This window comes from Bos indicus x Bos taurus, chromosome 11 (assembly GCF_003369695.1).
Source record: "Bos indicus x Bos taurus breed Angus x Brahman F1 hybrid chromosome 11, Bos_hybrid_MaternalHap_v2.0, whole genome shotgun sequence".
NCBI lineage: Eukaryota > Metazoa > Chordata > Mammalia > Artiodactyla > Bovidae > Bos > Bos indicus x Bos taurus.
In genome coordinates this window covers 38,387,705-38,400,796 of record NC_040086.1, presented here as the reverse complement: position 1 = coordinate 38,400,796, position 13,092 = coordinate 38,387,705, and the positions used below count along the sequence as shown (strand labels likewise).

At 41.0% G+C, this 13,092-nt stretch overlaps 1 long non-coding RNA gene across 1 annotated transcript in view; it reads right to left on the bottom strand.

Annotated features, from left to right (window-relative positions):
* Positions 1 to 13,092, bottom strand: part of LOC113901222 — a 217,906-nt gene that overhangs the window by 52,537 nt on the left and 152,277 nt on the right. The window contains exon 2 of the long non-coding RNA XR_003513352.1: positions 11,600 to 11,917. This is a non-coding gene — a long non-coding RNA (uncharacterized LOC113901222). The remainder of the gene's footprint in view (positions 1 to 11,599; positions 11,918 to 13,092) is intronic.

The following is a 13,092-nucleotide window of genomic DNA, read 5'->3' as shown; positions in this document are numbered from 1 at the left end:
ATTGCAACAACCTCCTGTTTGTTGGAATGATCCTTTGGATCAAATAACCTCATAAAGAAGTCATTTTTATATTTCAGAAATAAAAGCCCTTTGGACTGAGTCCAAGAGTCACTATCACTTTAAAACAAATTGGTTTTTGTGACAAGTCACATATTAAAACTCTTGGGTGTTTTAACTTAGGTTCTGAAGAACACTCTATCTCTGTTACTCAAATGTCAGAATCCTAAACTAAGACCAATTCACATTTTTGGCTCTGTCCTGTCTCTGAGTATGAAAAGACACAATATTTTAACAGCTGAGGCACATTCTATATTTATATTTCGCACAAACAAGGCACCCTTACACATTTTATTACCACACAAAATAAACCTAGAAAAACATCTTTCTTCCTGTCCCATACATGTCACTTGGCCATGAGGCATTATTCTTGTCTCCTTATTCTTGTTGTTAGAATAAGTTGTGTTTTAACTAAACTTTCTTTTTTTCCTGGTTTAACAGTGATCCATTAGATGTCTTCTTGCCCTGCACAATGAGAGAGCATCTCCCTTTCTGTATGCTGCTCCTAATTCCTGCACCCAGAGCTCTTCACAACCGGGAACAATTTTTTCTTTTGAGACAGAGTATACTGGAAGAACATGCAAACAGATAGGAAAGAGCCTTCCCCAAAGTATGGTCTTTTTGGAACACAGTTATTGTGAGGATGGTTCAAACCTGCCTGATAATTTTTTATCTAGACTGAACTCCGGTGAGGATTTTGTTTTATTTGGTTTAGTCTGTCTTTTTTTTTTTTTTTTTTTTTCTTTTTCTTTTTCTGTCTCACAAAAACCAAGTGTTCTCCAGCAATGAGGCAACGGAAAAAATCAATACTTGCCATGTACCATGTAACCAATAGAATAAGGGGAATGATTTATGTATGGATGGATGCAGCCTGAATCAGCTGGGGCCTCGCACAGAGAGCCAGAGAGAGAGGGAGAGACAGAAAGAGAGAGAGAGAGAGAGAGAAAGAACAGAGGGAGGTGGGGGGAGATCTGAACTGCGGTGATTATTTCTACAGTGTGGCCAGATTTTTTTTTTTTTTTCCTGCAGCAATAATCCCCTTCTCCAGCACTGCAGGACAGAGGGAAAGCCTGCAATCTGTGGACTATATGATAGCTCAGCTCTCCCTCCTTTCCTCATAGTCCTGATGCCTTGTTCATACGAAGGTACATTGAGAAGGGGAAGATGATGTATGGCCTTCAGCCCTTCAACCTTCCAGTCAACTCCACCCTAAGAAAGGCTAGTGATGGGTCGACAAGCACTAGTTGACAGAGAGTCAAATTATCAACAGGGTTAAAAAAAAAAAACGTTCCAGCACCGCTTTCTAAGAAGACCAGCAAGAAGGGCTTACAGAGGAGAACTACTCTACACTCCAGGAGTTTCTGCTGGAAATATAGTTTGGTTAACTGGAAATCCAGGGTGCCGCAGCATTTAAAGGTATTTAATCTTGAAGATAACTTTTAGGGTAACTAATACTGTTGCTCAAGGCTTAGCTATTAACTGTACTTATATGCTTGTGGTGTGAAGGTGCAAATAGCAGTGAATCCAGCAACTTCCCAGATGGATACATGGTACTATTGTATATGAAATTCTGGTGGTTGGGACTTTCCGCTGAGTTAATAATTTGCTTTAGAATGATATAATATATAGTTTTCAATGACATGCTTTATTAAAACCCTACTCCCTGCTTCAAACTCAGGATGAACCGTGTAAGACTTTGTTAAAGGCATATATGACCATTTCTTGGGAATATCTTTGTTTTTTGAGATGCATTTAAATAGATCTAAATTTGTTTTTGTAAGTTACTTTCCTTCTACATTGTGCTTGAAACTATGGAGAGCTTAACAGCATTATATTTCTATCAGTCTGTTGAAAAAGGCTGAATTATGTCCTTTTATAAGGAAGATTCATGCCATATAATTTTTAACAATGTTTTTTGCATCCTTTAACCCAAATCCAGTGTTAAAGTCACAGTTAGGCAACCCCCTATATTCATATACAATCCATTACACTGCACATAATACTTGGAAAGATATTTTAAATACTGAACGGAGCAGAATAATGTCATGCCATTCATGTATGCTTAATTTGGAGCTAGTATTATTAACACCCGTATACTGTTAAAATTGGTTTTTCCCCCTTTCAGTTGAAAGTATCCATTCAACCCCAAATTATTGTAAACTTTGCTGACAAAATGTCATGTTGTTCTTTTAAAATTTGTATGTTCTCTAAAAATTATCTTAAACTCTCATAACAAAACTCCATGTTGTTTTTTAAATGTGTATATTCAAAGTGCATTGAATGGCAATTTTTAGAGTTTTTCCATATATATTTGATATCTAATTTTTTCTTTCATTTATTGCATATTTAACTTATTGTTTCTGGAACATTGAATTTAGTCCCCTCATTTACACTGCATAGCCTGTACATTTATTTAGTAGTTGTGTGCAGACATAGGATTAAGAATTGGAAGCAAAGAGTCAATAACTAGAAAAATATAAAGGACTATTCTCTGTAGTCCTCATCTTTTAAATGACTCTTCATACTTGAATATCATTTTTATGGCTGATATTGAACAGCAGTTAAGTTGAAGCACTATTAGTTATAAACCAGTAAATACTCTCATGTCTTCATTTAACTACCTAGTCATTGAGAAATTTGATTTACCCTGATCTTTGCAAAATTATTCTGGGAAGATCTTCATGTAAATTAAATACATATGATGTCTTTCCTTTAAACAAAATTAGAGCAATAAAAATGTACTCTACAAGTAAACGTTATATAGTAAAATAGCTTTCAGTAATTTTAATATATAGAAGTGATTACCCAAATCAGCAGAAACTACACATAATCATTCTGAATGGAGGAGACTCAGACTGAGCGAATATCTGCTGCTTTCCCATAAGGACAAATGAGCCTTAATTTTTACATTTAGATCTGTATCATCATTCTCTAGCTCACTCTTCTATTGGCCCGAACAGGTAAAACAGCAGAAACTCCTTACCATCTTCACATTTGGTTCCACTGCCTCATTCAAGCCGTCCAGCTGCGGGTTAATAAACAGAAAATCTGGAGATGGTCCACATGTAGTAAGGACCTTGAAGACCAAGCTCAATGCTGCTGGTACCACAGCCAGAAGAAACGTACTTATCGCCCTACCAGCAGGTATGGGCTACCCCCAAAACTAAAGGAGCTGGGAATGAAGAAGCATGATCACAAGAAAGGTGCTGCTGAAGTATAAGGTAAGCACAAGCAAGACTGTGTTGCAGGTTTATTTTTAGAGATGTGTTGCTGCCACTTAAGAAAAACTGTTATCTATAGCAAAGAAAAAGATTAAAAGTCCGCCAAAGGCCACAGTTTGTTTAACCAGTCTAGCCACGTCTACTACATTATTTGAGATGGGTCTTAGGCCCCAGGTACCTGGAGTGTCAGCAAACAGAGAATCCTGGCCCTAACAATAGGAGGAACACACAGAATGAGTGATGAACTGACTGCAGGCAGGAGATAAGTAAACAGGAAGCTCAAGAACTGAATTTCATTGTCAGTTAATGAACAGTTAACAGCACTCTTTTGTTTTAAAAGTTTAGGTGTATTAAACATAACTTTCCAAGTTCTAATGAAAACCGAATAAGCCTTCTTTCCAATATGAGATTAATTTCCTATAAACATCTGGAGTTAAAATGCATAAATGAAACTCATGTTGCCATCTCATGCCATGACCAAAAAAAAGCAGATCTTCTCATTGTGAAAGGGGTCTTCAGTAAACACCTGCTACAGTTTTCTCTCCTTTATTGGTGGTTACAATTTCACTGATGAAATACCCATTAAAAAGAAAATCAATATCTGAGCTTAACCGCCTGCTTTGTTTTAGTACCTCAAATTATTTTTAAAACTGATTAACATAAATAACTCACTAGTTAGGAAATACAACAAATGAGTGTTTCACATTGCTATTCTAGCATCCACAAAGAAAAAGGAAAATAAAAAAGGTAATATCCAATTCTTATCTACTTAACAATGCACCAATCTACTTAATAAAAATAAATGAAAGAACTAATAAAAATCCACATTTTTGCTTTCTAAAAGTCTAATTTAATCATTGTATTAACATAAAATAAAAATTAAAAATAAATGAAAATATTTTAATGTTAAAAATCAATATTATTGCTTCTAAATAAGACTGATAATACCTGAGCGATAACTCGCAGGCTCTCCTTAAAAGAACTGTCTCTGACTCACTTGGCTTCTTTTTCCTTCAATCAGCCAGAGTGTCTTGGGCTCATCTAGTTTAATCTGAACATAATTGGGTGGCAAGTTTCTATTTTCTAATCTAAATGAATTCACCTTAAAAATACATAGAATTTAGAGTCTATTTAACACAAAGCTTAAGTAAGTATGACAAAATGAGACATTGCAATTCTGTTCACCGATAGAGTATTAAATATGATCTCCTATATCTTCCAGACCTTGTCCAGGCATAGAAGTACAGGCAACATCTGCTGAACATATTCAAAGACATGCCCAAATCTGCACCTCAACCGATTTGTCTGGTAGTGTGAGGTTTTGAGGCCCTCATCCTGACTGTTTGCATTTGCATCTGTGTAAATTATGTGAACATGCAGATCCTCTCAGAAAACTGTCTAGTTCTACCCACAACTTATGGTTTTACTGTATGGGCTGCTTCATTCATTCGAGCAGAATTTTCCTCTTGTAAGATCTAAATGAGAGCACATCCTCCCCACTCTCCAGGGAATAATCCAAAAGATGGGAGGTTCTTAATAAAACAATTAATTGTGATAAATTTCTGATTTTTGCTCCTTTGTCCAGGGCTATTTCCATGGCAACATCCTCTCATCCTATTGTTGGGCTGTTCTTCATTCACACAGCAGGTTAAGCCCAGGGCAGTGAGGGCAGGCTGATGGTCAGCCTTTATTTTCTCTGGCCCTTCAACAAAGGTTAGTTGAGGTCACCAGAAGTCAAAGGGTAATTACTTTTCCTCCGCAGGGTTAAAGGTACATAGATTGCTATTGGGACCACTGTATGGATGACCTTCAGCTTTTAATGCTCAATCCTCTTTTCTTTCATCAGAGTGAGTAAGAGTGATGGAACAGTGGTGATGCACCCCATGCCTGAAATTCAGAATAGAAAGCCAAACGTCTTTTTACTTTGTAAAGCTACTATCTATTAGCATAATACACTCTTGGAATCAATTGGAAAACCCAATGCATAAAATGTTTCCTATCTCTTAAATAGGAAAACAAAGCAAAACCAAAAAACCTCTGGCAGAAAATAGCAGCTTCACTGGTTTCCTTATTTACTTAATTTGATATTCATAATTTCCCAGGCTTCAGTCATTCTCCTGAAGGTGTGTTCTTTAAGGCTGAGAAGTAAATGGAAGCTTTCCTTGTTCCATGAAGCATCTGGGGCTCAATTTTCCCCCCTCAAACACCAATTGTGACTTTGTCTCTCGAAACTGACTAAGAGTAAGTCAGACTGAAATGAATTTCCTCTCTTTACTTCTCTATTCTCAAATAAAGACAGTCTCTAAATCAATTTGCAGGGCTAGGGGGGAAGATCTTTTGAAAATGAGTAATTAACACAGTTGGCCCACTTATTTGAAGAGCCACTTTGAGACTTTGGCTTGTTGTTTCAATCTGGAATTTTTTTTTTAATGATTATTATCATTTTGGGGGCTCCAAAAACAGAGCCAGCCACCAGCCTGCTGGATGCATTTGCCCTGGTTCCACCACCAGGCAAAGGGACTTTTGGCTCCCTGGACAAGATGGCTCTGCTAATGGTTCATCTCAACCGACCACAGAAGGGAGCCTGAGCCCATTCATAGGGTCAGGCTACGATCACCTGAAAGAGTCACTTGGCCCATCTGTAGCCTTAACCAGAGGCAACCATCCCCCAGGTCTCACCACCTTTGTCCAAAGACTAGCCTTGATAAAAGAGCACAAAGGGATCTGAGAGTAGACACCCCCATTCCCACCTTAAGAGGGAAGTAGAAATACTGTTTCTGCTTCTCAGATTCACCCTCCTGTGATCTGAGAGTAACCAGCTACTTCATACCCTGTAGTCCTCTGTCTCTTCTGTCAGCACTGGCCTAACTGCCTCTCCAGCCCCTCCCTCACACCCTTCATATCGAGTCATCCTATGACTGAGGAGCTCCCTAGGAACCTCCAGACCCATCTCCCACGGGTGCCACCTTGGTTGCTTCATCAGCTGAGCCCTCCGTTTGGCCTCCTCCCCTTGGCCACTCCACCTTAGTCAAGGAGCCTGTAGCCTCTGGTGGGTGACTCTACCCTCTCTGGGCTTACGCCATCCTTTTACGCTTTTCCCCTTTCTCTCTTCAGTTCCTGCTTCTTTGAAACACTGGCTTAAAATTTAGTTCCTTCAGAAATTCCTCCATATTTTATCCCCTGCTACAACTAAATAAATACATTAAAAATATTATATACATATATAATATATAACATATCATACACATAATTATATAATAAAGCCATAGAAAATGCATCTAAATATCAAATCTTATTAAATAGCAACTTTTAAAAACCAAAAGCCTTAAATCACCATCATTTACAAATACTTGAGTCTCTTACAACACTACTGTTTTACATGAGACAATTTATCATCATAGTTGCCGTATTTATCTTGGCAAGTTCTATTTTTTTCACTTTATTTTCTATTGTCCTTTCTACGTCTCTACAAAGTCCTGTCATTCTGGAGGGTGAAACACTTTGGTATTATATCACAATCTCCCCCAAATAATCTCCTTATTGTCAAAGAGCACAACTGAAATCTGCTATTATTAATTGATGATCATGCATTGGAGAAGGAAATGGCAACCCACTCCAGTGTTCTTGCCTGGAGAATCCGAGGGACGTGGGAGCCTGGTGGGCTGCTGTCTCTGGGGTCGCACAGAGTCGGACATGACTGAAGCGACTTAGCAGCAGCAGCAGCAAGGGGATAACAGAAAGTAAAACAAAGTGTAACCACACCCAAGGATATTTTATTTTAGAAGGGACTCCTGAAGTCCTCAAGACCCATAGAACATGGTGCTGCGTGTGGAATGGTCAGCAGTAGAGATAATATTTAGTAAAGGAGATAGAAAACCTAAGGAAGCATGCATCAGGACCTGACATGTGACCTGCATGCCTGTAACCAGATGAAAGAAGGGAGGGGAATATCCAGCACTGCCCACACTGACAGCACTGCCTGAGCTTACAGCCATGTCGCTCACTGGTAAAGAAACTGCCCTTTCCTCAGTTACAGACCAAAGTCAAAAGGACCAGCTATATTCTCTGGTCAGGGCTCCCTAACCAGGAACATTTAATGCAGCCTAAACTGGGAACTCCTAAAGCTGGCTCTAGGCAGGTTAGCTGGTTAGCTCAAAGAAGTGTCAGGTAGAGTGATGACTTCACACAAGGTAAACTTTAGGAAAGTTACTCTTTCCCTTTCTGCATCATTTCTCTCCTTTCTCATTCCTTCCAGATCATCTCCAGATGCCCCAGATCCCCGGAGTCCCAACTCACATGGGGGTTTTAACATCAGTAGGCCACATTTTCCCCAGATCTGTTAAGAAAGATACCTGGGTGGAATATTTAGCCATAAACAAGGCATCTCTAATGATGAAATTTCAGGCATTTTGAATTTGGATGAGGGAGATATGTAGCAGTATCACCTTCTGAGATGCTACCAGGTAACCCTTTGAGTGTTCTCTGGGCCAGTGACAAATTGAAAGAACCTGGGACACGTTAGATCAAATCTTCCAGTAACACAAGTCACTCACTTTTACCCATTCCAAAATAGATGTGAACATTCTCCCTCTTTAGGCAATATTTTTAAAAGCTCTTTTATTTTTTCTTGAAATACAGAGCCACTGGGTTCTCTGTCTTACAGTGGGCGTCTCTTTCCCACTTTGTAGAGAAAGTGTTACTAAAAGGTTAAACATAGAGGATTGTCCACAGTCACAATCAGTTCTTCCTCGTGTGCCAGAAATAGATGTGACTTGTCATCTCCTCTTATTGGTATCTGCAGATGTGGGAGGTAAGGATGTCTTCTACAGAACCTTCTGCAGAAATGTCTCTAGCGGTTGTTGAGTAGTAACAGAGAGTGATAGGAAAGTGCCATGGTCCCGAGCATCACCCTCAGTGCCAAATGAGTGATGAGTGCTCTGAGGCCCAGCAGGGACTGCCTGGCATCTCAGGGTGATGTGCTGTCCTAAAGCTGGGAGCACTGCCAGGGCTGACATGAGATGGGATCTGGGGAAAAGACTGTAACACAGTACTACTCAAATTGTAATATGCATAAGAAGCACAGATTTCTGGATCTCACTTCTTGAGAAACTAATTCAGTAGGCCCCCAGATCTGCATTTCTAATAGGACACCAGGTGATAAAGATGCTCTCAGCTATGGCCCCACCTGGAGGAGTACTAAGGTAGATTTCCCTTCTCAGGATTTCACTCCTTGTACCTCTAAAATGTACCACCACCTTTCCACTAGGCAAAGGGTTTCTCACTTGTTCATAAATGCTTATGATTTCTAGACACACTTTCATCTTTCTGTTCTCTGCTCTGGTTCTCACTTCATTTTAACAAAACCTTCTAGTTTGTATGGATTCTATGGGCCCTTAAGAATAGCACTTTTCCTATTTTATTCAATTACAAGTCAACTCCAGTTTCCTGCTATTAAGAAGGAAAATATCTTGCCCTTCACTATCATCCTCTATAACCAGAAAAGCTCTATCCACAAATTCCAAATCCTCAGCTCTCTGTCAGCACTTAGGTGGTCTTTCACCTCTCTGATCTTAGATAAGCTAAGAGATTGCCAAGACATACAAGTAGACATAATCCCTTTCCCAGGAAGCTTGCACCATTGGGTGACTACTTAGTCTAGTGGTGAAGTGCATGGGCCCAAGTGCCAGAGAGACAGGTTGGTTCAGGCCCCAACTATGCCTTTTATAAGCTGTGACCTCAGACAAATAATTTAACCTTTCTAAGCCTCAATTTGGGTTCCCCGGTGGCTCAGACAGTAAATAATCCACCTTCAATAAGATCCCTGGAAGAGGGCATGGCAACCCACTCCAGTATTCTTGCCCAGGGAATCCCCACGGACAGAGGAGCCTGGCGGGCTACAGTCTATGGGGTCTCAAAGAGTCAGACATGACTGACTAAGCACAGCAAGCTTCAATTTACTTTTCTGCAAAGTGGGAATAATATAATAATACAAACATATAGAGTTTTGAAAATATTTGAATAATATAATGCATATAAAGAACTTAGACACAGTACCTGGAACACAAGTGCCTGGAACGGAATGCTAAGTGGCCCACAAATGTGAGTGGGATGCTGATTGTCTAGGAGCTGGCCTCACCTACAAACTAGAGTGCCACCATAGTGTTCCTTGGCACAGACAAGCAGGACAGAGATCCACCTCTCCCAGGTCCTGGAGCCCTGGGCCACCTGTCTTTCCTGAGCCTCCAAGGAACAGAAGAAGATGGAAGGCACCATTGGACCCCTTTCTAGGTGTGCACTGTTATCACACCCTCTCTGAGGCTGACCTCCTTGTCCAACCAGGCTCCCATGTGCAGGCTGCCAGGGGCTGCTTCCCTGCCCTTCTATTATTTCCTAGCATCCCCCAGCCTCCTAACATCTCTCCTCTCAGCTGGTTAAGCATGTTGCAGATCGATGCTCATTCATCTGCAAGACGTTTTCCAGGTTATGATTCCCCTTTCATGGATTCATGGGTGCATAAACTGAGGTCCTGAGAGGTCTGGAGGCTCCCTCCCAAGTACCAGGAAGGAGCCTCTCATTGCTTCCTGTGTGAGTCCCTGAACTGGGTAGAAACAACAGAAAACGAATCTCTCTAGTAGACAACAATGAGGCTGCATAAGCAGAACTTATCTCCACTGTCAAAAGCTAAACAATATTTTGTTCCATGTCAATTTAGTGGATGGCTACTGAGTACCCTAGATGCTGTGCTGGAATACAAGTATGGAGAAATGTAAACTCTACTCTCAAGGCAAAAGGTTACAATTTATTTCTTTCTATAGCCAAGGGAGAACCTTGCATGATTTTCATCCAATGTGCCAAAAGACCCAGTCCAGCAAGTGTGATGTAAATGCCTCAGGAGAATGAGAAAAGGCAGCCATGGGGGTAGATTTGGTGTGAATAGCTCTCAGAGAATTTACCCAGTTTAATCTACATGTAAGGACACATTTTCCACAGTTCTTTCTGAGAGGCTCTTCCTTTGCCCTGAAGATACCTGACTTTCTCCCACCTGCTACCTGAGAGATTTTGAAGATTTTTCTTCATTTTAAAATGTTCATCAGAAGCAAACCCTGCTGACTGAATAAACATAGGACAGTAAACATGTTCTAGTCCTGGCTCAGCTGTGGAGCAAATGAATGCCTGGAGCAAGTCACTTCACCTCTCCAGACCTCAGTATCCTTATCTGCAAAAGCGAGCCCATTGAACTAACTGTACCAGTGCACACAGCATCGACTGTGTGCAGATCCTCAGGGCACTTCACACATGCACCAACTCCTCACAACAACTCTGTGAGATAGGGAACGTTTTTTTATCACCACTTTACAGATGAGGAAACTGAGGCATGGGGTGGTTAAAACAATCTTGCTCAAAATCAGGTAACCGAGAAGCAGAGATGAGATTTGGACATGTTCAGTGTATTTCCAGGATCTGCACTCTGAATCTCTGTGATGGGCTGCCTTTCAGCAGATGAGGAGAACTAGATGGTACTAAAGTCCCTTCTAATATTTGCATTCAATTGATCTATGAGTTTAAAATGACTCCTAAAAGCTCAGATTCTGTATTTTAAGCCATGGAGCAAATAGCTCATGAAAAAAAATGTTAATTTATTAATCAAAACTACCAGTTCACACTACGCTAGAAATAAAAATTTTCAAAGTGCATCATACATATGAAAATATGTATGATCCTCTTAGATCCGAACTGGATCTTGACATAGAGAAGGCAATAGCACCATCCATGAGGCCAGGAAAAGGAAGTCCAGAGAGGTCAGGACGTGATTATGGTACCCAAGAAAACCAGGGGAGGAGTCATACTGCCTTAGCACGACCAGGGGCCTCCATTCAACCTGCATCACACATTTCCTCTAGGACTTCATCTTGGATTCAGAGAGACCCACTGGATTCTGAGTAGTACGGAGAAAAGAGCCTGTCTCTCTGAAACTCTCCTCCGTGGCCCTTCAGTGTTGGGTCTCTCACACAGATACCAAGATGTCTGGGCCTGCAATCAAGGGGGTGAACTCACACAACCCTGCAAAGTTGAGACGCATGTAGTGTTGCTGCAGAGGAAGCTGTTCTGACATTGAATTCCACGCCAGGCCTTCTAAAGAGCTGTCTGAGCTTGACGCCTCTGCTAGCTCTGCTCCTCCTTCCTCCACATTTACAAGGTAGCTCTGCCCTCCACAGAGGACACTGCGCTCTCAAATATCACATCTAACTTCCCAGTCCAAGAAGCAGCTGCTTGTTCCCTTAACACACCTGGTGCTTTCCCAGTGACAAGCTTCTGCTCACCTCCACCCTCCCGCTGGAACATGCTTCCCACCATCTTGTCTTCAAATACTTTCCTTGTTTGCAGGCCTTCCTCATATGTCACTTCTGCAGGAAGCTTCTCTAGCCCTTCCAGTCAGGTGTAATCTATTCTTCTTTGATCATCCCTTCTTCTGTGCTCTATGACATACTCAAATTCTGCTTTTTTATTGCAGCTGGGCGTATACTTTCTTATCTTCATCACACTCAGACTGCTTTTTACTTCCTGGCAATGTGGGCAACAGCATCTGGCACTTGATAAATATCTGCTTGACCACTCTCTCATTCTGTAGAATATTCACTCTGCAAAAATATATGGCAAAGAAGAACGATCATTAGATTCTAATGTCATTTCCAAATTTTACTGACTGCTTTTTTTTGTTATTTCCTGACTAACAGAGCTCAGCCTCAGAGGTGAGAGCTTTCAAAAAACTTCCATGTAGGCTGTATCCAAGAGGTTTCCGGATGTGAACATGTCAGCCCAAGACTCTGTTAACTGGACCTTCAGGTGCTCAAGGTCTACACTGCACAGCTGCAGTTTTACCCCAGAAACAGAGAACCAGAGATGACGTAACCAAAGGAGCCAGATTAGGAAAATGTCCTCGGTCTTCCAGGGCACTTAGTTTTCACTGAGACTCTTTGTACTTACAGGGGGAGAGGGTGGGACCAAGGAAAGAGCAGCTAGTGTGTTTCTTTCACAATTTCCCACCTCTCCACCCCCAACCATAGTAACAGAGAAGAGGGATGGTTATTTAGAATGCTGACATTTACAAAGAGTTAAGTTTAAATTGTTCTGGTGAAAAAGAGAAACCTTAGCCCTCTCCTCTAAACACAGTAAAACCAGCCAGCATAAAAATGCTCCCAAGATTTTCAAGTCTTTCGGAGTTGCTCATCACAATTAACTCTATATATGCCATTCTACATAGCGCATAACTGTGCAACTAGTATTTGACTGGTTTTTCAGCCCCGTCTCATGGAGCTGGAGAACTAGAACCAGAGAATAATATGTAAGGACCAATGCTTTGGGGATTAGGCCTCTCCCTCTGTCCACATCGAGGCAAACTTGGGGTACCTGTAGGACTTAGACACCATCCACGAGCAGATGGGTATCCAGAGTCCACTTGATGAAATCAAGTGCTTTGGAAAGTTTGAGAAAAAAGGCAAAAGGACCCACTTTCTTCCCCACAAAGCCATGTGTCTTAATCTTTTTTTTTTTTTCATTATATCCCCTCTAATCAATTGTCTTCGTTTTTTTCCTAACTGCATCTCCTTGACATTTTAATGCCACTGATATACTGCTGATCTGTGTACCGTGGCCCTTAGGAGGCAACAAGCCACTGTAATGCCTCAGATTTCTGTTTCCTTCAAACACTGATCCCTCCCACTGGATGGGATACCCATCCCCTTAAGAATGCAAGTCACAAACCTGCCCCTGAGAGTAGAGACGCAATTGGAAACTTGCCAGGCACCACTCCTGG